This window comes from Pongo pygmaeus, chromosome 22 (genome assembly GCF_028885625.2).
Source record: "Pongo pygmaeus isolate AG05252 chromosome 22, NHGRI_mPonPyg2-v2.0_pri, whole genome shotgun sequence".
NCBI lineage: Eukaryota > Metazoa > Chordata > Mammalia > Primates > Hominidae > Pongo > Pongo pygmaeus.
The window spans coordinates 45,725,915-45,748,561 of NC_072395.2; the positions used below are offsets into that span (position 1 = coordinate 45,725,915).

Below are 22,647 nucleotides of genomic sequence, written 5' to 3' on the forward strand. Positions count from 1 at the left end.
CTCAGCCTCCCAAAGTGCTGGGATTACAGGTGTGAGCCACCACACCCATCCTGGAATGGAGTTTCCATCAAAAGATGTGAGACTATGAAGAAAGATGGATTAATTATTTCCTGACTGGTGCCAGAGCTGGTGATATCTGATTAGCTCCTTGAAGAATTAAGAAGAATTGGCTAAAATGTAGCTTTCTTTGCAGAAAAAAAATTTTTTACAATGTCCCTAAAACCAGTTTTTAAAAAAATTTATGTTATAAATGTTGGGGAAAATGGTGGTAAAATACAAGAACATAACATAAAATTTACCATCCTAACCATTTTTAAATGTACCATTCAGTAGTGCCAAGTATATTTACATTGTTGTGTAACCCATTTCCAGAACTTTTTCATCCTGCAAGAGTGAAACTCTATATCCATTATACAACCCTCCATTTCCCCTCTACCCAGCCCCTGGCTACCACCATTCTTCTTTCTGTCTCTATGAACTTGATTATTCTAGGGATCTCATATAAGTGGATCCATACAGTATTTATCCTTCTGTGACTGTCTAATTTCACTCAACATAATATTTCTAAGTCCCATCCATGTCACAGCATGTCCCAGAATTTCCTTCCTTTTTCCAGCTGAATAATATTTCATTGTATGGATGTCTACATCACATTTTATCTACCCACCCATCAATGGATAATAACTTCTACTTCTTGGCTATTGTGAATAATGCTGCTATGAACATGTTGCACAAACATCTCTTCAAGACTCTGAGTTCGGTTCTTTTGGATTAATACTCAGAAGGGAAATTGTCAAGCTTGATTTTTAAATCTCTTAGTGGAAAAGTGTGTTTTATTGTAAAAATAATAGTTGAAGGTAGATGTATGATATGTATTTTATTTTATTTTACTTTTTCTTGTTTCCAGTGGAGTTGGATGATATACATTTTAGAGCTGGACTGCTCAATGTGGTACCCAGGCTAGCAGCCACAATAGCAGCACCTGAGAGATGGTTAGAATCACAGCAGCTCAGTCAGTAGGGTACTCACTCAACCAGTGTCTACGAGTCATAGGATCCCCAGGTGATTCAAGTGCATGCTCAGGGTTGAGAAGCTCTGCTCTAGCATTCACATTGCTTTCCTTCCAGGAGTTTACCATCACGAGTATCTCGCCCTCTTTAGTTTTACCTTCATTAAAAAATTTTGTCTTCGCTCCTTTTTTAGCTACATACAAATCATTCCTTTTCAACGACTGGGTTATAAGTCAATATTTAACACTGCAGCTGCAGAGATCATTTTTTTCTTTCTTTTTCCTATTTACTGTTTCATCTGCTTCTAAAAGAGTCAGGAATTAGATCAGCAGGAATTAGAAAAGAAGGCCCACGTTGAGGTGACTGCTAATTAAGTCCCATCTTGAAGATGATTAGTTTAATACAGCAACAAAACAAACAAGCAAAAAGAGCATATTTTAGTTTTGGTTGAGAAGGGTAGGACAGAGGAAAACAGAAGTATGTGAAAAGAATTGCTAAGTGACTGATAAATAGGCTTAAGTTATTTAAACTGGCACTGAGCGCAACTTAAACAGTATGTTTTGCATCATCTAAATTTCTAAATACCTGGAGTATATTTGTAAACATGGCAATCTAACATGTTATTGAACAGCACATTCATATTCAAATTAGCATAAACGAGGATTTAACAGCTGATTGCACAGTGTGAATGATAGTAACTAATTGTCAAGTTGGAAAGTTGCACAGATAATAGTACTAATGCGATCAGCACAGAGCAATATGACTTACAGTAGCAAATTCACAAATTTTCAGCTTGCTGCCCAAGTCCTGTACATAAAAGAAGATTCTGAATTAAGGCAATGTGGCCAAAATGGGCAGTCAGAAGGGAAAAGAAGAGAGAGAAGGAAGAATCGAGCTAGGTTTGAGGGGCGGTGTGAAACTTTTCTTTCCTCCATGCAAGCCTTCACCTCTTTTATAACAGTCATCAATGGGGCTCCCTGGCCATTCAGTGCTGTCCCTCTTATAGGAAGCAATTGTTCAGAGGTGTGGCTCATTTCAGGCATTAATCTCTGATGAATGGCGGCTGTGCCTGGAGCCTGCAGGCAGCTGGTCAGTGGAATGGAACAATGACCACAGGAAGAGAATGGGCAAATGCCTCACTGCAGATGCTGCGTCCCCAACATTGACCTTGGTCATTTCCCTCCCAGGGTGGCGTGGCCCCTCGCAGCAGGAGCCTGGCTTCCCGAACAACTGCCATTGTGGGTGAGGTGGCAGCTACCTGCAGGATTTGTCCCCTCCTAATAACATTTAGACCCAACAGGTGGTCACAATGAGGGGTGGAAATTGAGGCAAACATGGACAAGACTGCAGAAGGAAAAACACAAAAACAAAACCCCTAATTTTCAGGGAGGAACTTTGTTGCAGAGATTAGCGACTACATGCTCAGCAGGTCTGGTCGGAGGATCTGAAGTCCGGGTGTTGAGCAGCCATCAGGGGAAGTGGCTGTTCTTTCAGCCCAGGGCTTGCCTCCTGCATGTCCTCCATCTGCTGGTCACCAGCCTGCAATGTTAGCCAGGAGTACTAGGGACACTTTGCCCCCAAGGTATTTGCAGAACAGTGGGAGGAGGAGAAATGTGACAAATAATTTGGGTCTCTGCCAACTCCTAGTGCCTTCTATGCCTTTAAATCCCTCTAAGCCCCACCAGGAAATATATATCCCTATCCTTATCCCTTCTCCCCAACCCAATCTCCATCCCCATCCCCATCTCCACCTCTCTGTACCTTCACCTCTACCTCCATCAGTCTATCATACCTATCTATTATCTATCTATCCATCTATCATACCTATCTCTATAATCTCTATCATTGCTATCTCTATCATATCTATCTCTATAATCTCTATCATTGCTCTATGTATCTATCTATCCATCTATCTGATATAGTTGGTCTGTGTGTCCCCACCCAAATCTCATCTCAATTTGTAATCCCCATAATCCCCACGTGTCAAGGGAGGACCTGGTGGGAGGTGATTGGATCTTGAGGGCAGTTCCCCCGTGCTGTTCTCATGACAGTGAGTGAGTTCTCACGAGAGCCAATGGTTTCATAAGTGTTTGGTGGTTCCTCCTGATTTCTCTCTTTCCTGCCTCCTTGTGAAGAAGGTTGCCTGCTTCTCCTTCTCATTCCACCATGATTGTAAGTTTCCTGAAGACTCCCCAGCTATGCAGAACTGTGAGTCAATTAAATCTCTTTCCTTTATAAATTATCCAGTTTTAGGTATTTCTTTGTAGCAGTGTGGAAATGGACTGATACACTATATATCATCATCTATCTCTATTTATCATGCTTATCTGTCTACCTATCTACCATATCTATGATATCTATCATTATCTATCTGTAGCTACTATCTATTGATCTATTTATCTATATCTACTATCTATCATTTATCTATCTCTGCCATCTCTACCTGTCTGTCTATCATCTATCTATTTCCGTTATCTACTATCTATCTATCTAACACAGAAACATAGATTTGGTCATGTACCACTTATTATTTCTATGCCTTTAATGACTCTAACCATTAATGACTCTGCATTGACAACAAAAAGTCTAAACTTTTAACAAGGATTGAAAGTCTTTCACGATCTGTCTTCACCTCGGCTTTTTAGCATCTTCTTTCCCTCTCCGCTCCCCACAACAGGTGACAGATACTGTGCTAGGTACAGTATGTCCTGTACTTCCTCCCTCTCCACTAACCACCCTTATCACCCCTCTCACTGCCTCCGATTTCCTTCCCCCCAGGGCCTGGTCTCAGAGCCACACTGGGCCATGGGACTCTTGTGTCCCTGTCCCAGCTCTGCTCTTCTCCCTCTGGCCGCCATCCTTGCAGTCTCCTCTCGAGACTGCTTTTCTCTTTGAACCCCTGTCTCGCTGCACTAGTGGCTTCTTCTTCAGAGCTCCCGCCTGTCGAGAGCCAAACATGGCTGCCTGTCTGCTGGTCTGAGGATTCCTTTCTCACTGTACCCCAGGGCCCAGGAGCATTTCCAGTAGAACAATGTGTGTGTGTGTGGGGGGGTGGTAGGTAGGGGGATGAGTGTAGATTGCCTTGCCTGCCTGCAGGGAAGCCGAGGCCTCAGGCTGTAGAGCCAGGCAGCTGGGTCCTAGCTCCACCACTTACTAGCTGTGTCCTCTGGGGCCAGTGAACTCATATCTCTGAACCTCTTTCGTCAACTGTACAGTGGAGCTCATAACAGCGCCTTTCTCACAAGGTTGCTCTGAGGAGTGAAGGAATGAACACAGGTGCAGTGCTTAGAAGAGAGCTTAGCACACCATAGGTGCTCAGTTGGCAGAATGTATGTGAACTCCCCGAGGGCAGGTACCTTGATTGACTCAGTCGTAGGCTCTCAGCTCCTGAGACCAGGCCTGGCATGACAAAGAATTGAGTGGCAGTGATGACCACGTGTGAGGATTGGAGTTGGCAGGTTCCACAGGGATTTCATCCATGTCGGGCTGAAACAAGCCTCAGGTGACCAGCAAGCCTCTCTCTCCTCTGCCTTTGGAAATACTGTGTCTGGGTCATTGCTCTTTTGTAACTGTTGCTCCAACTCATCGGGAACCACATACCCTGCCATATCGTCATTCCTGGCCAGACCTGGGGACCAGCACTATCCAGCCTCACTGCACGATTTGAAACTGTGTCTTCAAGAGCATCCTCTACCAGCTTTCCACACTGAAGGTGATTCCATTTTCTCTGCTCATGCACAGTTGGTGAGTCACCTGGTCGTGAGGTCTTGACCTATCCCATGTTTGGCTTGGTGCGTCCTCCTGCATGGCTTTCCTGTACCCTGTTGCATGCAGGGAGCTTGCAGCACTTTTGTTTCCCTCACTTTTATACATGTTAGCTTCCCCTGACCTAGCCAAGCTTCTTTTGTATGCAAGTGCCCAAAACAAACTCAAGAAACTGTGAGAAAGACAAATGGGCTGTGAGTAGTAAGTAAGGGTGGTTTTTCCAAGGAATCAGGGATTGCTCTCGGGAAAGGCTGGAGACAGGCACTGAGGCTACCGTTTCCACCCCACAGAGCCTGGAACCAGTGTGCCAGAGGGTGGATGTGGGGCAATGGCTTCAGATACAGGTTGTCTGGGAGCAGGTTCCACCCCAGGGCAGGCCAGAGGAGAGGTTTCGGCCTTGGACAGTCCTTGCTCTGGTGAGCAGTTTGGGGAGAGTTCATTTCCTGAGGTAGGTTACTTTGGGGCTGAGTGAGATGGGACCTTTATCCAATTTTCCAAGCATTCCTGGGGGACATGTCAGGAAAAGAGCTTCTCAGGGAATGACTCTTAGGGCCTGGTATGACTGGGATTCTCTGAGGTGGGAGATGGGACCCCACTTTAGCACAGGAAGAAGGTCTGTGCTAAGTCTACCCTGCACATAGTGAATCATTGGCTTAACTCAGAGATCAAAAGATGCGGGTGGGCTGGAATTGGAGTGGGAATTGGGGATTGTGTCAGGGGACAATTTATGAGGATTTTTGAGAAATTCTGGGGATTCATCGTCTGTTTCTCAAAGTCAAGTCACATATTTCATAGACAGTTTTCATTCCCAAGTTATAAAAGGATGATTCTTAATCCCAGGATAAAATTTGTCATTTTAGGATTTGTGCATTGCTAAAGACAAGCATTGTTACAAGGAACAAACAGCCAGGTTCCTCAGTATTACTCAGTTACAGAGAGAGTAGGATCTGGTTTTGGTCTGACTTTGCTAATTCAAATAGAATTTGTTTTTGTTATGGCTTTTAGATGATCCCTATTTCACAGAAAATGTCTACAGTCTATACATTTTTATTTGTGCCATGGCAAATTCAATTCAGTTTTACTTTTTAAAATTTTTCACAAGGAAGAGTAAAAATGAGAGATTAAAAAAAATCTGTATTTCATGAAAGGCTTGTATGCCAACAACGAAGCTATTGAATTTGGGATGTGAAGACCTTCTTTTCAACACAATGAGAACAGTTTGTTGTTCATATTAGACTAGTTCCTGAAATTACCAAAACCCCAAACAAAATATTAGCAAATAGAATACAGCAATATATAAAGAGAAGAATATATCTTGAAGTGGGATTTATACAAGGTATGGAAAATTGGTTGAACATTCAATAAACAATTATATCATAAAGAAGCAAAATGTTGTACCATCTCAGTAAATCCAAAGGAATCCCTCAGTGAAATTAAACATCCATCCAAAGTTTTAAAAAGCAAACAATCACGCCTGTCATCCCAGCACTTTGGGAGGCTAAGGCGGGTGGATCATGAGGTCAGGAGATTGAGACCATCCTGGCTAACACGGTGAAACCCGGTCTCTACTAAAAATACAAAAAAAAAAAAATTAGCCAGGCATGTGGTGGGTGCCTGCAGTCCCAGCTACTCGGGAGGCTGAGGCAGGAGAATGGCGTGAACCCGGGAGGCAGAGCTTGCAGTGAGCCGAGATCATGCCACTGCACTCCAGCCTGGGTGACAGAGCAAGACTCCATCACAAAAAAAAAAAAAAAAAAAAAGCAAACGCAAAGCCAACCAAAACAACAACAAAAAGCTCTCAGCAAACTGCAAACTAGAAATACAAGGAAATTTCCTCTCTAATAAGGGATATCTACCTAACACAGAACTAAAATAATATTTAATGGTTAAATATTAAATGCTTTTCCCCTATAGTGAAGGCAAGAATGTCCACGCTTATCACTTCTATTCAACAATGTAGTAGAGGGCAAAGCCAGTGTGATAAGGCAAGAACAAGAAATTAAAGGCCTAAAAATCTGAAAGGAAGGAGTAAAACTATCTTTGTTCACAAATGACATCATTGTGTACATGAAGTGTCCAAAGGAATCTACAAACAAACTACTAGAATTTTAAAAATAAATTCAGCAAGGTTGTAAAATAAAAGGTCGATGTACAAATATTGAAATATATTTCTATATACAGGCAACAAACAATGAGAGAATAAAATTAAAATATACTACTTAAAGTAGTATAAGAATCATATATTCAGAATACACTTAAATTTAGTGAAAGATATGCAAGATCACTACATGAGAATTTATAAAATATTGCTGAAAAAATTAAAGAAGTTTTCAATAAATGGGCAGATATGCCATGTTCATGTATTTGACAACTTAGAATGTTAAGATGTCAGCTTTCCTCACATTTATCTACAGATTCAATTTAATCCCAATCCAACTGTAGAAATGGACATGCTGATTCTAGAATATATATGCAAAGGATCTAAAATAGCCAAAACAACTATAGAAAAGAAGAGCAAAGTTGGATGAGTTATACTAGCTGATTTGAAGAGTTATTGTATTAGTCCGTTTTCACACTGCTAATAAAGACATACCCAAGACTGAGAAGGAAAAGAGGTTTAATTGGACTTACAGTTCCACATGGCTGGGGAGGCCTCAGAATCATGACGGGAGGCAAAAGGCACTTCTTACATGTCGTCAGCAAGAGAAAATGAGGAAAAAGCAAAGCGAAACCCTCTGATAAACCCATCCGATCTCATGAGACTTATTCACTATCACGAGAATAGCGTGGGAAAGACTGGCCCCCATGATTCAATTACCTCCCCCTGGGTCCCTCCCACAACATACGTGAATTCTGGGAGATAGAATTCAAGTTGAGATTTGGGTAGGGACACAGTCAAACCATATCATTCCACCCCTGGCCCCTCCAAATCTCATGTCCTCACATTTCAAAACCAATCATGCCTTCCCAACAGTCCCCCAAAGTCTTAACTCATTTCAGCATTAACCCAAAAGTCCACAGTCCAAAGTCTCATCTGAGACAAGGCAAGTCCCTTCTGTTTATGAGCCTGTAAAATCAAAAACAAGTTAGTTACTTCCTAGATACAATAAGGGTACAGGTATTGGGCAAATACAGCTGTTCCAATTGGGAGAAATTGGCCAAAATGAAGGGGTTACAGGGCCCATGCAAGTCCAAAATCCAGTGGGGCAGTCAAATTTTAAAGCTCCAAAATGATCTCCTTTGACTCTCAGTCTCACATCCAGGTCACATTGATACAAATGATGGGTTCCCATGGTCTTGGGCAGCTCCACCCCTGTGGCTTTGCAGGGTACAGCCTCCCTCCCAGCTCCCAGCTGCTTTTATGGGCTGGTGTTTTTTGTGCCTTCTCCAGGTGCACAGTGCAAGCTGTTGGTGGATCTACTATTCTGGGGTCTGGAGTACGGCGGCCCTCTTCTCACAGCTCCACTAGGCAGTGCCCCAGTGGGGACTTTGTGTGGAAGCTCTGACCCCATATTTCCCTTCTGCACTGCCCTAGCAGAGGTTCTCCATGAGGGCCCTGCCCCTGCAGCAAACTTCTGCCTGGACATCCAGGCATTTCCATACATCCTCTGAAATCTAGGCGGAGGTTCCCAAACCTCAATTCTTGACTTCTGTGTACCTGCAGGCTCAACACCACGTGGAAGCTGCCAAGGCTTGGGACTTCCACCCTCTGAAGCCACAGCCCAAGCTGTTACATTGGCCCCTTTCAGCCACGGCTGGAGTGGCTGAGACACAGGGCACCAAGTCCACAGCATGGGGGTCCTGTGCTGGGCAACGAAACCACTTTTTCTTCCTGTGTCTCCAGGTCTGTGATGACCTGGTGATGTGTTGTTCCGTGTTGCCATGAAGGTCTCTGACATGGCCTGGGAACATTTTCCCCATGGTCTTGGGGATTAACATTAGGCTCCTTGCTACTAATGCAAATTTCTGCAGCCAGCTTGAATTTCTCCCCAGAAAATGGGTTTTTTGTTTCTGTTGCATAGTCAGGCTGCAAATTTTCCCAACTTTTATGCTCTGCTTCCCTTATAAAACTGAATGCCCTTAACAGCATCCGAATCACTCTTGAATGCTTTGCTGCTTAGACATTTCTTCTGTCAGATACCCTAAATCATCTCTCTCAAGTTCAAAGTTCCACAAATCTCTCGGGCAGGGGCAAAATGCTACCAGTTTCTTTGCTTAAACATAACAAGAGTCACCTTTGCTCCAGTTCCCAACAAATTTCTCATCTCCATTTGAGACCATCTCAGCCTGGATTTTATTGTCCATATTGCTATCAGCATTTTGGGCAAAGCCCTTCAACAAGTCTCTAGGAAGTTCCAAACTTTCCCACGTTTTCCTGTCTTCTTCTGAGCCCTCCAAACTGTTCCAATCTCTCCCTGTTACCCAGGTCCAAACTCACTTCCACATTTTTGGGTATCTTTTCAGCAATGCCCCACTCTACTTGTACCAATCTACTGTATTAGTCCATTTCCACACTGCTAATAAAGACATACCCAAGACTGAGAAGAAAAAGAGGTTTAATTGGACTTACAGTTCCACATGGCTAGGGAGGCCTCAGAATCATGGAGGAAGGCAAAAGGCACTTCTTACGTGGCGGCAGCAAGAGAAAATGAGGAAGAAGCAAAAGCGAAAACCTCTGATAAACCCATCAGCTCTCATGAAACTTATTCACTATCATGAAAATAGCATGGGAAACACCGGCCCCCATGATTCAATTACCTCCCTTGGGTCCCTCCCACAACACATGGAATTCTGGGAGATAAAATTCAAGCCGAGATTTGGGTGAAAAATATCACTTATTAAAAAGCCATATCACTTATTAAAAAGCTATAGTAATCAAGACAGTGTGGTATTGGTATGCTGACCAATAAAGTTTTAATATTTTATACATTTAAAATGGAGAGCTTTATTCCTGAAAGGTATCACAACCTGCAGGCAGGAAGCAGAGACTGTGGTAGATGCTGGAAAAACAGCACTTCGAGGGAGGAGTAAAAGGAACAGGAATTTATACTGAGTGGGGTGGCTGTATATACATATTTAATAAGCTGCATAGGGAGTGCTGAATATTTATGAAAGGAGAAACACGTACATGTGCAACTGAGTTGTACACCTCTCCTTGTGTCACATGTACAAAAAGAATGGCACCATTAGCATGATCTAAGGGTCAAGTTTTCAGTCCCATGGCATCAAAAGGTGAAGCAGAGGACACAAACGCTGTCATTGCATTGTGCATCCTCTGTAGACTGCCCAGAACCACCACAGTTGGTGGCTTCTCATCAGGAAAGGATGTGTTGCGAAACTGGTGACTGTCAATGTAAAAACGACAAAGGGGGTGTTGGGTGGTGGTGGTAGTGTTGGAGGAGTCTGGCTGCAGCCTCAGATGATTGGCCAAAGGTGATAAAGGAATGAGATGTTCATTTCTTGTTTTTCACAGCCAGTTTCTGCTTACTCCTTAGGAAAGAATTCTGGTTAAAAGTTAATAAGGAAGGGGTATGTTGAGGCATAACTAGTTCCCATTCCACCCTAGCCAGCAACTTAATGAACTTTTTCTTAGCTTTTAGGATTTCTTAAGCCAAGGGGGTCCATTTAATCCATTAGTGGGTCAGGATTATTTTTCAAGTATAAGGATAAAAAACAGGCCGGGAGCGGTGGCTCATGCTTGTAATCCCAGCACTTTGAGAGGCCAAAGGTCAAGAGATCGAGACCATCCTGGCCAACATGATGAAACCCTGTCTCTACTAAAAATACAAAAATTAGCTGGGTGTGGTGGCACATGCCTGTAGTTCCAGCTACTCGGGAGGCTGAGGGAGGAGAATCTCTTGAACCCGGGAGACGGAGGTTGCAGTGAGCTGAGATTGCGCCATTGCACTCCAGCCTGGCGAAAGAGCAAGACTCCATCACAAAAAAAAACAACACAAAAAACAAAAAACAAACAAAAAATATAAAGAAACACAGTGAGTCTAGAAATAGACCTGCAGTGGTTTACTGGACAACACACAGACCCATGGTCAATTGATTTTTGACAAAAATGCCAAAGCAATTTAATGTGAGAAAGAAAATAAATCACATTTCAGTAAATGGCAGGGAAAAATGGTAGAAAAATGAGATATTGCCATAGAAAAAAATTAACCTTGGGTCCTACATCATACCACACATATAAATTAATTTGAAATTAAAAATTAAAGACAGGCTGGGCACAGTGGCTCACATCTGTAACCCCATCACTTTGGGAGGCTGAGGCGGGTGGATCACTTGAGGTCAGGAGTTTGAGACCAGGCTGGCCAACATGGTGAAACCCTGTCTCTACTAAAAATACAAAAATTAGTTGGATATGGTGGTGGGTGTCTGCAATTCCAGCTACTCAAGAGGCTGAGGCAGGAGAATCATTAGAACCCAAGAGGTAGAAGTTGCAGTGAGCTGAGATCGCACCACTGCACTCCAGCCTGGGCAACACAGCGAGACACAATCTGAAAATAAAATAAAATAAAGACAAAGGAGAATATCTTCACTATTGGGGACAGGTAAAAATGTCTTAGAAAGTAAAAAAAAAAGGCATTAACAATAAAAACAAACTATTCACATATTCACATATTGGACCTCATCACAATTAGACACTTTTCATCAAAAGAAACATCATTAAGAAACTGAAAAGTTAAGCCACAGACTGGGAGAAAATATTCAACACACACACACACACACACATACATACACATGGACTTCACCTAGAATATATTTGAAAATTTCCATATATTAGTAATAAAAAAGCAAACAATTCATTAAAAATGGACAAAAAATTTGAGTAACCACTTTGCAAAGGAAGATACTTGAGTTGGTAAGAAACATGAAAAGATGTTCAACATCATTCAGCAAGAGGTAAATGGAAATTAAAACCACAGTAAGATACTACAACACACTCACCAGAATGTCTAAAATTAAAGAAAGACTGATAATACCAAGTGTTGGCATAATAGGTTTTTTTGCCCAGTGCGTAGCAAGTCCATATACTGAGACACTGCAGCCAAGAGTTCAATAATTGCAGGGCAGCCAAATGAGGAGACAAGAGGAAATCTCAAATCTGCCTCCTTGAGGAATTTGCAGCTAGGGATTTTAAGAGGTTTGGAGTAGTCTGAGGTGTGGGGGCTGTTGATTGGTTGAAGAAAGCAGGGTGAAATCACAGGACTGAGAGATGAAGAAACAGTATGCCCATGCTGATTCACTTCCTCTTTGTGGGTCTTCACACTGGTTGGCATCAGCTATTTTGCTGGAAATCAGGATCTGAGAAACATCTTAAGCAAATTTTAAACAAAAGCCCATATGATTCTAAGGTCAGAAATTCCACCTGTGGGAAGGACATAGGATGGGCAAATGGTTGTATCTAGTGCTACATGACTTTTGGTTAGCAAGCAGCTACAAGGAAGTGGACCAATGTGCAGCCTTATTAATGCTTAATTATGACTATATTTCTGTCCAGAACCTGGCATGTAATTTTTGTGAGCCTAGCATGCAATTCTTATGAGGGTAGTTTCAGTGGCAACTGTACCATGTTGGCAGAAGTATAAATTAGTGTAATCTTAGTTAAATGCGTGCCCATGTCATCACCCAGAAAATCTACTCCTAGGTATGTTGCAAAGAAAAATGCCCACAAAAAGTTGTGTCCAAGAATGTTCATGGTAGCTTTATTCTTAATAACCCCACACTGAAAACACAAGAGAACTGATAAGCAAACTGGCATATTTTTACAATGGGTTACTACTCACCAATCAAAAGCAACATACTACTAATACAAGCAACATCATGAATTAATTTGAAAAACATTATGTTGAATGCAAGAAGCATAGTTTCTCTCTGTGTCTTCACATCACCTTCTCTCTGTGCATGTTTGTCTCTGTGTCCAAATTTTCCTTTGTTATAAGGACACCAGTCATATAGGGTTAGGGCCCACACTAATGAGCCCATTTTAACTTGATGAGGTCTATAAAGACCCTATTCAAAAATAAGATCACATTCCGAGGTCCCAGGGGTTAAGATTCCAGTGTGTTTTTTGGTGTTACATTTTAACACAGCCTCCTGGATAGGTGCCAATGTCCACTGCACCTCTGGTAGGAGAATCTGGGGTGTCTAAATGTGGGGATAGTCCATCCTCCCCTCCTGCCCCTCCCAGGCCTAAGATGCGTGGTGCATGGACAGCTCTCCTGGGAAGCTGTTTTCTCTGTGTATCACAGAGCAAAGCCAGAACTCAAAACTTCATTGAAATTCAGCAATACGTACTCCCCTATCTCTACAGAAACCTCATGAAAAGGATGCTGAATAATTGGTTTTAAAGAAATATTGTCTTGAAGCAGGTCTAGTATGTCTAGAGAGAGGGCTGTGAACCTGAAACCAGTGGGCAGTGACTTTTCTTTCAACTAAAGAAAAAACTGGTGATAAATATTAACAATACAGAAAATGTTCCAGAAACCAGGCCAGCAAAACCTAAGCAGGAATGTCATGGACGGCTTCTCATAAATGCTTCGTGTTGTTGTTAATCCCAGTTTTAATTTCTAGCCTTATTAAAGACTTAAGGCTTTATCTCCTTTTCTTTCCCCTGGAAAACCAGATGCACATAATGATCTTTATTTCTGTCATTTTCTCAGTGGTCACAGGGTCTATGCTGCTTAATCTTTTTTATTTCCACGTGGATTAATGAGGGCTGTGTGGCTCTGTCTTTGTCCCCTGATGAGTCCCAGGGACAAGCATCTGTGGGATTCAACATTGCTTCTCAGAGCAAGATTTTCACCGTGTAGATAAATGCCGCAGTGGAGGGGGGTAAATACCGGGTGCCGGCTTTGCTGAAACAGGAAGAACAGAATCCAGCATAACCTGTTAGATGCCCTCCCCCCAGCCCCCGATAATTGCATTTATGTCTCAGCCAGATAACTTGTCTGGAAGGCTTTTGCAAGTACAACACCCCACAGACGGCAGGGAGAGAAGAGCAATCAGAGAAACAGAGTCTTAGAACCAAAAATGACCTTAAATCATTTAATCCAGCCTGCCTTAAACAAAACAAAACAAAACAAAACAGAACAAAGCAAAACACCAGAGAGGCTGTGTGTTTTCTAAAGGATCCACCACAGCAATACATAACACCATGAATTAATGGGAGAGAATATCTGGTCTCAACAATGCCCCGCTGACTGTAGCCTAAGGACCTAATAGCAACCAAGGGTGAATATTTATTTGTCACCTGCTTTAAAACCATGTGCAAAGTTAGGGGATTAAGACTTCAGATACCTGCCACTGGGGTGTTCCTATGCTGTGAGGGGCTTCACAACCTTGACGAACGTATTCTTGGTGGGAGGGGTGCTTAACATCAGTGTTATTTTTCTTCCCCAACAAAAAAAATCTATTTGAGGATGTTCCAAAGAGTATAAATAATACGTGACTTTTTTTTTTACACCAAACTTGGAGCACTTGAACAGAGAAGTAGTAAAGAATTACTTTTAAAATACATCGTTAGTAAGGAATAAAGGTATATTCATGCTTTCGGTATGAAAAGAAATATGAATGTTTTAAGAGCTTTGTTCTGGTTATTCATGATGTATTGGCCACAGTTACAAGTATTCAGAATTTAGATGACTCCCCTACCTTTCTTGTTCCACTGAGCTAATGGGGGTTGGGGGTTTGCCATGGTCCAGTAGGAACTATGGAGTTTCTAGGAGAAAAGGGGTGTTCCCCCATGTAAAGAGTCAATGATATCTTTAGGGAATTCCTGTAAGGACAAAAAGGACAGTGGTGATATGGAAATTGGAATTTTATAAATAGGAAAAGAGAGTAACATTGGAAATACGCATTAGGACATGGAATTGCAAATGGATATTTAACAAATAGGAAAAGTGTTTGGTCCAACAAGGGCAACTTAGAGGTCGGGCCAGATTCGGAGTAAGAAGAGGGAATGTTGGGAGTAAAAGGAGAGGCAGAAATAAGTGGATGGGTCCTGACTGTAGACAGCCACAGTAACAGCGGCACTGGAGGCTTATGAAGACTTGTGTGATGTGCAGTTTGAAGGTGTGTGACATCTTTGGCCTCTCAAATCTCCATTTTTGGTTGACAGTTGCACATGACTGGAGCCTAGTAGTCAACAACTTGAGCTTCAGCTTCAGATAAACCTGGCTCAAGTCACACTCCACTTTTGGTTACACGTGTGGCTTTGGACAAGTCACTTAACTTTTCTAAGGCTCAGTTTCTCAGCTGTAACATGGGGCTGATCACATGCACCCTACAGAGTTGTAAGATTTCGTGGGATGGTAGATATGAAGCACTTTGCACTGTGTCTGGCACTTAGTAATTGCTCAGAAATTGATGGCAATTATTACTAATTATTACTAATAAGAACAAATGTTCTTTCAAATTGCTTCAAAGAAAATGCAGTAATTTTCACATCATTGACATTTTTCAAAGATTATCATTGTGTTACCAGAAAGGGGTCCCAATCCAGACCCCAAGAGAGGGTTCCTGGATCTTGCACAAAACAGAATTTGAGACAAATCGATAGAGTAAAGTGAAAGCAAGTTTATTAAGTAAGTAAAGGAATAAAGAATGGCTGCTCTATAAGCAGAGCAGTCCCGAGGGCTCCTGGTTGGCCATTTTTATGGTTATTTCTTGATTATATGCTGAACGAGGGATGGATTATTCATGAGTTTTCTGGAAAATGGGTGGGCAATTCCTGGAACTGAGGGTTCCTCCCCTTCTTAGACCATATAGGGTAACTTTCTGATGTTGCCATGGCATTTGTAAACTGTCATGGCACCGGAGGGAGTGTCTTTTAGCCTGCTAATGTATTATAATTAGCGTATAATGAGCAGGGAGGAAAACCAGAGGTCACTTTCGTGGCTATCTTGGTTTTGGTGGCTTTTGTCTGACTTATTTACCACAACCTGTTTTATCAGCAAGGTCTTTGTGACCTGCCTCTTGTACTGACCTCCTATGTCATCCTGTGACTTAGAATGCCCGACCTCCTGGGAATGCAGCTCAGAAGATCTCAGCCTCATTTTACCCAGCCCCTATCCAAGATGGATCCAATCTGTTTCAAACACCTCTGACAATTGCAGAGTTTACAGGTTGGCTATTTGCCTGCCTTGGGGTTCTTAGCAGCAAACAGAAGAACCCACCCCAGCTAACCTCGGGAGCAAGGCTACCCATCAAATCGTTCCTTAGGTAATTCAGAGCCTTTAGGAGGCCTGGAAGACAGGCCTTGTAGCCAGAAACCCAATCATACAGCCAAACACAGACCTACCACTGGCCCACTGAGTACACACTTGGTGCTTATCATGGCAGACACTGAACTCCAGGACTTCTGTCACTGCTGTCCCCCAAAACCAGATGCCTCCACCACCACCATCTTTGCCAGAGAGTGGGTTCTCTGCAGTGCCTATTTCCTCCAAACAAGATTGTCACAAGGGTGCACCCACGAACCCAGCCCCAGCCACTTACCTGTTCCATAGCCAACAAGGAGGCTGGGAATTGAGGATCTGGACTCTACTTTAGGAAGAAAGAAACCCCCAAGCCATAATAAGAGAGGTGTTCAAAAGGAGCCAGGAAGCTAGAAAACATGACAAACACCTACACACTGCTAGGAATTGAGGGCCACACTTCAAGTCCAGTTCCTTCTCATTATGTTCTGTTGGCAAGTTTATGCTTCTTATTCCTATGACTATGGAAACTGACTTCCTCACTTTGAAAAAGAAAAAAATAATTTTAAAAATCAACAACATTGCAATACTGAGAGCTCAGGAGTCCATCAAAGGTGAAGATGGGTCGGACACAGTGGTTCGTGCCTTTGGGTGGCCAAGGCAGGAGGATCACTTGAGGTCAGGGGTTTGAGACCAGTCTGGGCAACAAAGCAAGATTCCATCTCTACCAAAAAAATAAAGAATTATTTCAAAAAACAATGAATGACTGGGGGACAGAATGAGCTGCTGATGCTGCCACTCTCTTTACCATCGTAACATTCCATCATTAAACTCAGACTGGCCACATTTAGTGCATTTATATGCACCTGCCACGTGCAAGTCAGAGTTTACAGTGGGCACTATCCCTTTCAAACAGGTCAACTTGAGAGGTTTCTAATATGCTTATTTCAATGAGCTGCCAATAAATTCACTTAAAGCTGATGGGTATCATTACTTCTGATGTCTCTTCAGAATCAGCAGCAGGTTCTTTTGACTGTAATCAGTTGTTGCAAATTTATGTCTCAGTTTTCTCATCTGCAAAATGAAGATAGTAATCATTTATACTTCTCAGTGTTCTTGAAAGCATCAAATGATGCAAAGTGCAGTGCCGGGCATGTAGAAGAGTTTAACAGAAGTCAGCTATGCGTCTTATTGAGCCCAGTCTGGGGAATAAGATAGCAATCCATTTGAGCTATATTATTTTGAGTCCAAACTGAGACACGACTACAATGAGACAAATTTTCTTTTACAGCTCATAAACGAGCTCTCCAGGCAGTTTTGTGAGGCTCCAAAAAAGGCTTTCACGAGGTCAGTGCCAGTGACATAAGTACCTGCTGGGCTTCCCAGGACGGCAGCTGACAGCACAGGCTTGGTAGGTAGGAGGCGTCCTTGGGCTTCACTCTCATGCATGACGTCACCTTCCAGCGACACATGGAAGTGGATATACCCCTCCCTAGTGCTGCATCCTCATAATCTCTCCAGTTACTCCAGAGATAGAGTTTCCACAACATGCAAGATCTGTTGCACGCCGTTCCACGCATTGTCAAAAGTGCTCCCTCCCACTGATCTGCCAGATGACTGTGCCCTGGGCAGTGACCTGACCCTTTGAACAGGTGAAAAGATCATCTCAGGAAATCAATAGAGATGCTTACTGCTGTTGCTCATCCCTGAAAATCTTTAAGGTTCTCCATGTTAACATATGTACTCTTAACTCAGCCCTTGTTCTGAAAAAGGAGCTGCGCTTTGCCAGGTAACTCGATGCCCTCTTTACCCAAGGGTCAAGGCTCAGAGCTGGTGAGCTCTGGCAGCTCTGTCAGAGGTCGTGCCCTTCCCCTGCACAAAGGCCTTCATGAATGGCATTACACACACCCCAGGGAGGAAAATGTCCCCCTAAGATGCTGCTCTTGGCATCCCATAGGGGCGTGCGCCAGCTTCAGATCGACCACTCTCCAGAGCAGATGCTGGGACAGGCAGGGCAGATGGTCTTGCCATGCCATCTTAGCTCCCATCACCTTGTCACAGAAGGACTCGAGATCAGAGGGGTGCAGAGTCCTCTTTTCCTGTCTTTTCCTCTTGTGTTGCTTCTTTCCTAGGTAGATGGATAGACAGCTGATGATAGACAGGATGGATGGATGGGTGGTGGATAGAGAGGTAGAGAAATGCCATGAAGTGCAATGTAATAAGTAACTGAAATTCTGTCATTTTTTTCTTTCCCAATACTTTGTAAATGGTAAAAAGAATGGGTAGGCCATCAGTAAACAGCTATTATGTGTACTGTCATTATCACATTCAATATTGTATGCTTGCTATTATTATTCTTTCTCTCACCTTCGAGTAAACATTAACTGAACACCTAATATGTGCCAAGCACCCTGGGCAGCCAGACTCCAATCCAACCTTCCACATCACCTCAGGTCACCATCTTTCAGGTATCCCCAGGTCTGATCTCACTGAATTACTCACCAACTCTCCATTCTTGCAGAAGAACTCAATACCCTACTCCCTTTTCCTAAAGCAGCCTTTCATTTCCTGCACCTGGCAGAGATTATTGAACCCTCAGGACCTCTAGCAAATGTCACCTCCTCTCTGAAGCCCACCCCGATAGGCTTCCCTTCTTTTAGTACCTGTTGTATCCTGATTATTGGTTCATATGTGTGATTATCTGCCTACACCATAAGCTTCTCTTTAATCATCTTGTACTTTCTTTTTTTATACATATATTTTTATTATACTTTAAGTTCTAGGGAACATGTGCACAATGTGCAGGTTTGTTACATATGTATATATGTGCCATGTTGATGTGCTGCACCCATTAACTCTTCATTTACATTAGGTATATCTCCTAATGTTATCCCTCCCCCCTCCCGCCACCCCACAACAGGCCCCGGTGTGTGATGTTCCCCTTCCTGTGTCCAAGTGTTCTCATTGTTCAATTCCCACCTATGAGTGAGAATATGCGGTGTTTGGTTTTTTGTCCCTGCAATAGTTTGCTGAGAATGATGGTTTCCAGCTCCATCCATGTCCCTACGAAGGACATGAACTCATCATTTTGTAATCATCTTGTACTTTCTACCCACCCCCAGGCCCCCCTGAGAGAATCTTCGGCACATATGATGCCCTCTATTGATGTTTGCTGAATAGATGAGGATGCCAAAAGAGGGAGGAGATACCAAAAGAGGGAAAGAAGGACACCCAGAAGACAAATGGTGCTCACCTTGAGGTAGGTTGGAGAGGGTGATCACAGCCTCCCTTGAAAGGAAACAGGAAAGTTGTCAAACTTATGGAGAGACCAAACCACCCGACAGTGCGCGAACTGCATCTGAGGCTCATGGTTAGGACATCCTGGAGCAGAGAGGAGCAGGGGCAAAAGAGAAAATCCCCAAGTCCGAACAGGTGCACAAGTCCACGACCAATGTCCTTAAGTTGAACCATCCTCATTTTAATGCTAAAAACACACCCCTGGGTGGAGATTTCAGATGCTAATGAGGCATGGGATGTATGTGCTAGTGTGTACAGCAATAGTGCATGGGCATCCAGGAGACCTCCCACGGCATGCTTAACAAAAATGCCCATTCCCACCCTTCATGAATAATCATGTAAGACTCCTATAAAGGGAGCTCCCTTAGCATCAGTGGGCACTGTCAGCCTGCTCCAACCCAACTATCAGAGTGTACTTTCACTTTGCAATAAGCTTCTTTACCTACTTTCCCTTTGGACTCACTCTCAAATTCTTTCGTGCTGTGAAGTCAAGAGCCTGAACCTGCCCACCAACAACAACCTCACAAATGTGGGTTGCACCTTCCTGGGTACTACACAGCCATAAACGCAACTTGCTCCCTCTCATGCATCTTCAGTCTCTTCCTGTGGCACCTAATAGTCTTGACATGGGTTGGTCTCGTTAATCTTTTAGTTTTTCCCCTTTACCAAAATACCTAGCAGTTAACTTTTGTAGACAGGGGTCCCACTGTGCTGAGCCCCGTGAGCCCCCGACATTCTCTTTTCCTGCATTTGGTACAGTCCAGGAATGAGGGCTGCATTCCATTTCTACCATTAAGGATGCAGAAGATGATCGCAGATTTGGAAACTGCCTCACAGTTCACCATCAGCTTTTTCGTGGCTTTTGCTGTTAAAGCCTCTGGTCCCTGGGACAGCCCCTGGTTCTAGATTCCCACAGTCTGCAGCATCCTTGTCTTGCTCCCAATTCTCTTCTTGCCTGTGAGACTCTCAGCCCTTCTGCAGGCCCACAGGGACATGTGGGGTCCCTGGGTGTCTTACATACACGGAGGGTTTGGTATACATGGGTTTGCTCATCTGATCAGGCTGTGAAACCCCACGCTTTTCCAGGAAATAACAGACAGACTGAAACAGGTGCCAGCCAGCCAGCTGTCCCCAAGCCATCCTCCCTGTGGTGATATATCAGAGCGAGACCTTTGAGTATCATAGTGACCGTTGGCCTCTGACTGTGTTAAGAAGCTATTAAACTTCTGCTAAAAGAACAGCAACTTCCCTGTGAGAAAAGCAGGAGAATCATTAACATTTTCTCTCTGAAATGGGAGCAAGTGTTGGGCCCGGAAATGGAAACCAGCAAGTGATGGAAAAAGTTTTTCTATGAAAGATGCTTATCAAATCCTGGGTCAAAACAAGGAAGAATGCTACACTTTGCAAATGAAATATAATTAGTGTGACCACTCTTCCCGGCATGCCTCAGATATCTTTTTCTGTGGTGTTGTTAATTGGTCCTATACATCCTTAAAAAGTAACATATGCAGTTATTGAGCCAGCACGTGTTCTAAAGATCTTATTAGAACACATCTTGGGAATTTTTTTAAATGTGTAGATGTTTTGTCTCACCCAACACACACACACACACACACACAGACACACACACACACACACACACACACACCTGTGTATGGACAAAAACACACCCTCTTTTGCAAGTCATGGAAGGGAGACAGTATTGCTTGGTCCACCCCAAACTCCCACTTGTCTGTCTGGGAACTGCCCTCCACACTCTTGGGGTTCCCATGGGATCTGCCATGTTCTTACCTTCCCAGACCTGTCTGCCTCAGATGATTGCTCCCGGGGTTGGTTCCTGACCCAGCTAGACCAGTGCCTCCTTGTCCCAAGATGTGCAGACCTGGGACATAAAGAGTCGGCTTGTAAGTCTCAACAGCCATAGCTATGAGGTGTGACAACAGTGTCGACACTGTTGTCTACATGAGGTAAACGATGGCTTACAGCTAGACAGAAGCAAGACACAGAGACAAGAGGCAGAGAGAGGTTCTTGATAGCTTTGGGGACCTTGTAGGCAGGTGTTCCTGAGGTCAAGCTCTGTCCCCTCCTGCATCTTGGTTGGGCAACAATTCCTTAGATTTGAGGAGATTTTCTAGGGTTTGCTGTCTCTTTTTCTTTATGGCCCTCAGCCTAAGAATTTACATTTTGAATGGTTGAAAAAAAATCAAAAGAGTAAAATATTTTGTGACATGTAAAAATTATGTGAAATTCAAATAAAGTTTTATTGGAACAGAGTCACACTGATTTGTTTATGTATTGCTGTGGCCGCTTTTGTGCTACAATGGAAGAATTAAGTAGTTGTGACAGAGACCCTCAAATAGCTGGAAAAGGATAAAATATTTGACTCTATAGAAATCAAAATATCTGGCTCTTTATAGAAACAAGGGGCTGATCCTAAAGTCAGCAACAACGAAGGGCCTTTTAAGAAGCCATGAAATGAAATCAGCTCTTTGAAATGTCACTCATTGCTGCAAGATCTCTAGCACTTGTATATTTGGGAAGAGGTTCTAACTGCAACCATTGTCCTTTAGGAAAAAAAGGAAAAGGGAACACATAGAAGGCACCTCCAGCCTTGAAACACATAGGAGATCCTCGGCTATTTGTATGTGTAAAATGAAGGAAGACCAATGCCTGCTTCCCCTCCCTCTCAATCCAGTCAAGAAACTATGTAGTCAAGACTTAAATAGTTCCAGGAACAGGAAACTCACTCTACAGCCTTGTGAAGAAACTGATTCCATCTTTGGACACTTCTTTATAATAAACCCCAAATCTCTCTCCTTAGAACTCATACCTAGTGACTCCATTTGCTTCTCTTGAGGTCATCAATATCAAATCTACCTTCCTCATGACAGCCTTTCAAATATTAACAGACACAGTTGTATGTTTCAGATATTAAGAAATACTGTCATACGTTAGTTCTCTCAATTTTTCATCCCAGCCCTTTCACCTGTGTCTCTTGTAATGCCGGGTTTTATCCCCCTGAGCATCCCAGCTCCTCTTCTTTGAAAACATTCCTTTCCTTTTACATCCCCCTTCAGATGCATTCCTTAGCACTGGATGTCACACTCTGGTCTACACAAAGGAGAGGAAGACCATTGCTGCCCCTTCTTCTAGATGTTGTCTGTTGACTTCCATTGATTGCTTTGAGTTGCATGATATTTAATTTAAGAAATCACATGGCTTGCGCTGTCCATTGGAAAAGTGTGATGTTAAGGTCCCAAATAGTTCCAAGGAGTGGACTGCAGTGTGTGTGCATCTTGCATTTAGAGAAAAGGCAGCCTGGAATGGAATTCTCTCGGGTAGATAAAGAGAAAAAAAGACCAGGGCTC

At 43.1% G+C, this 22,647-nt stretch overlaps 1 long non-coding RNA gene across 1 annotated transcript in view; it reads left to right on the forward strand.

Moving 5' to 3' along the window:
- LOC129022400 (uncharacterized) overlaps positions 1–22,647 on the forward strand; it is a 127,840-nt gene that overhangs the window by 100,779 nt on the left and 4,414 nt on the right. Inside the window, exon 3 of the long non-coding RNA XR_010125275.1 lies at positions 19,105–19,241. This is a non-coding gene — a long non-coding RNA (uncharacterized LOC129022400). The remainder of the gene's footprint in view (positions 1–19,104; positions 19,242–22,647) is intronic.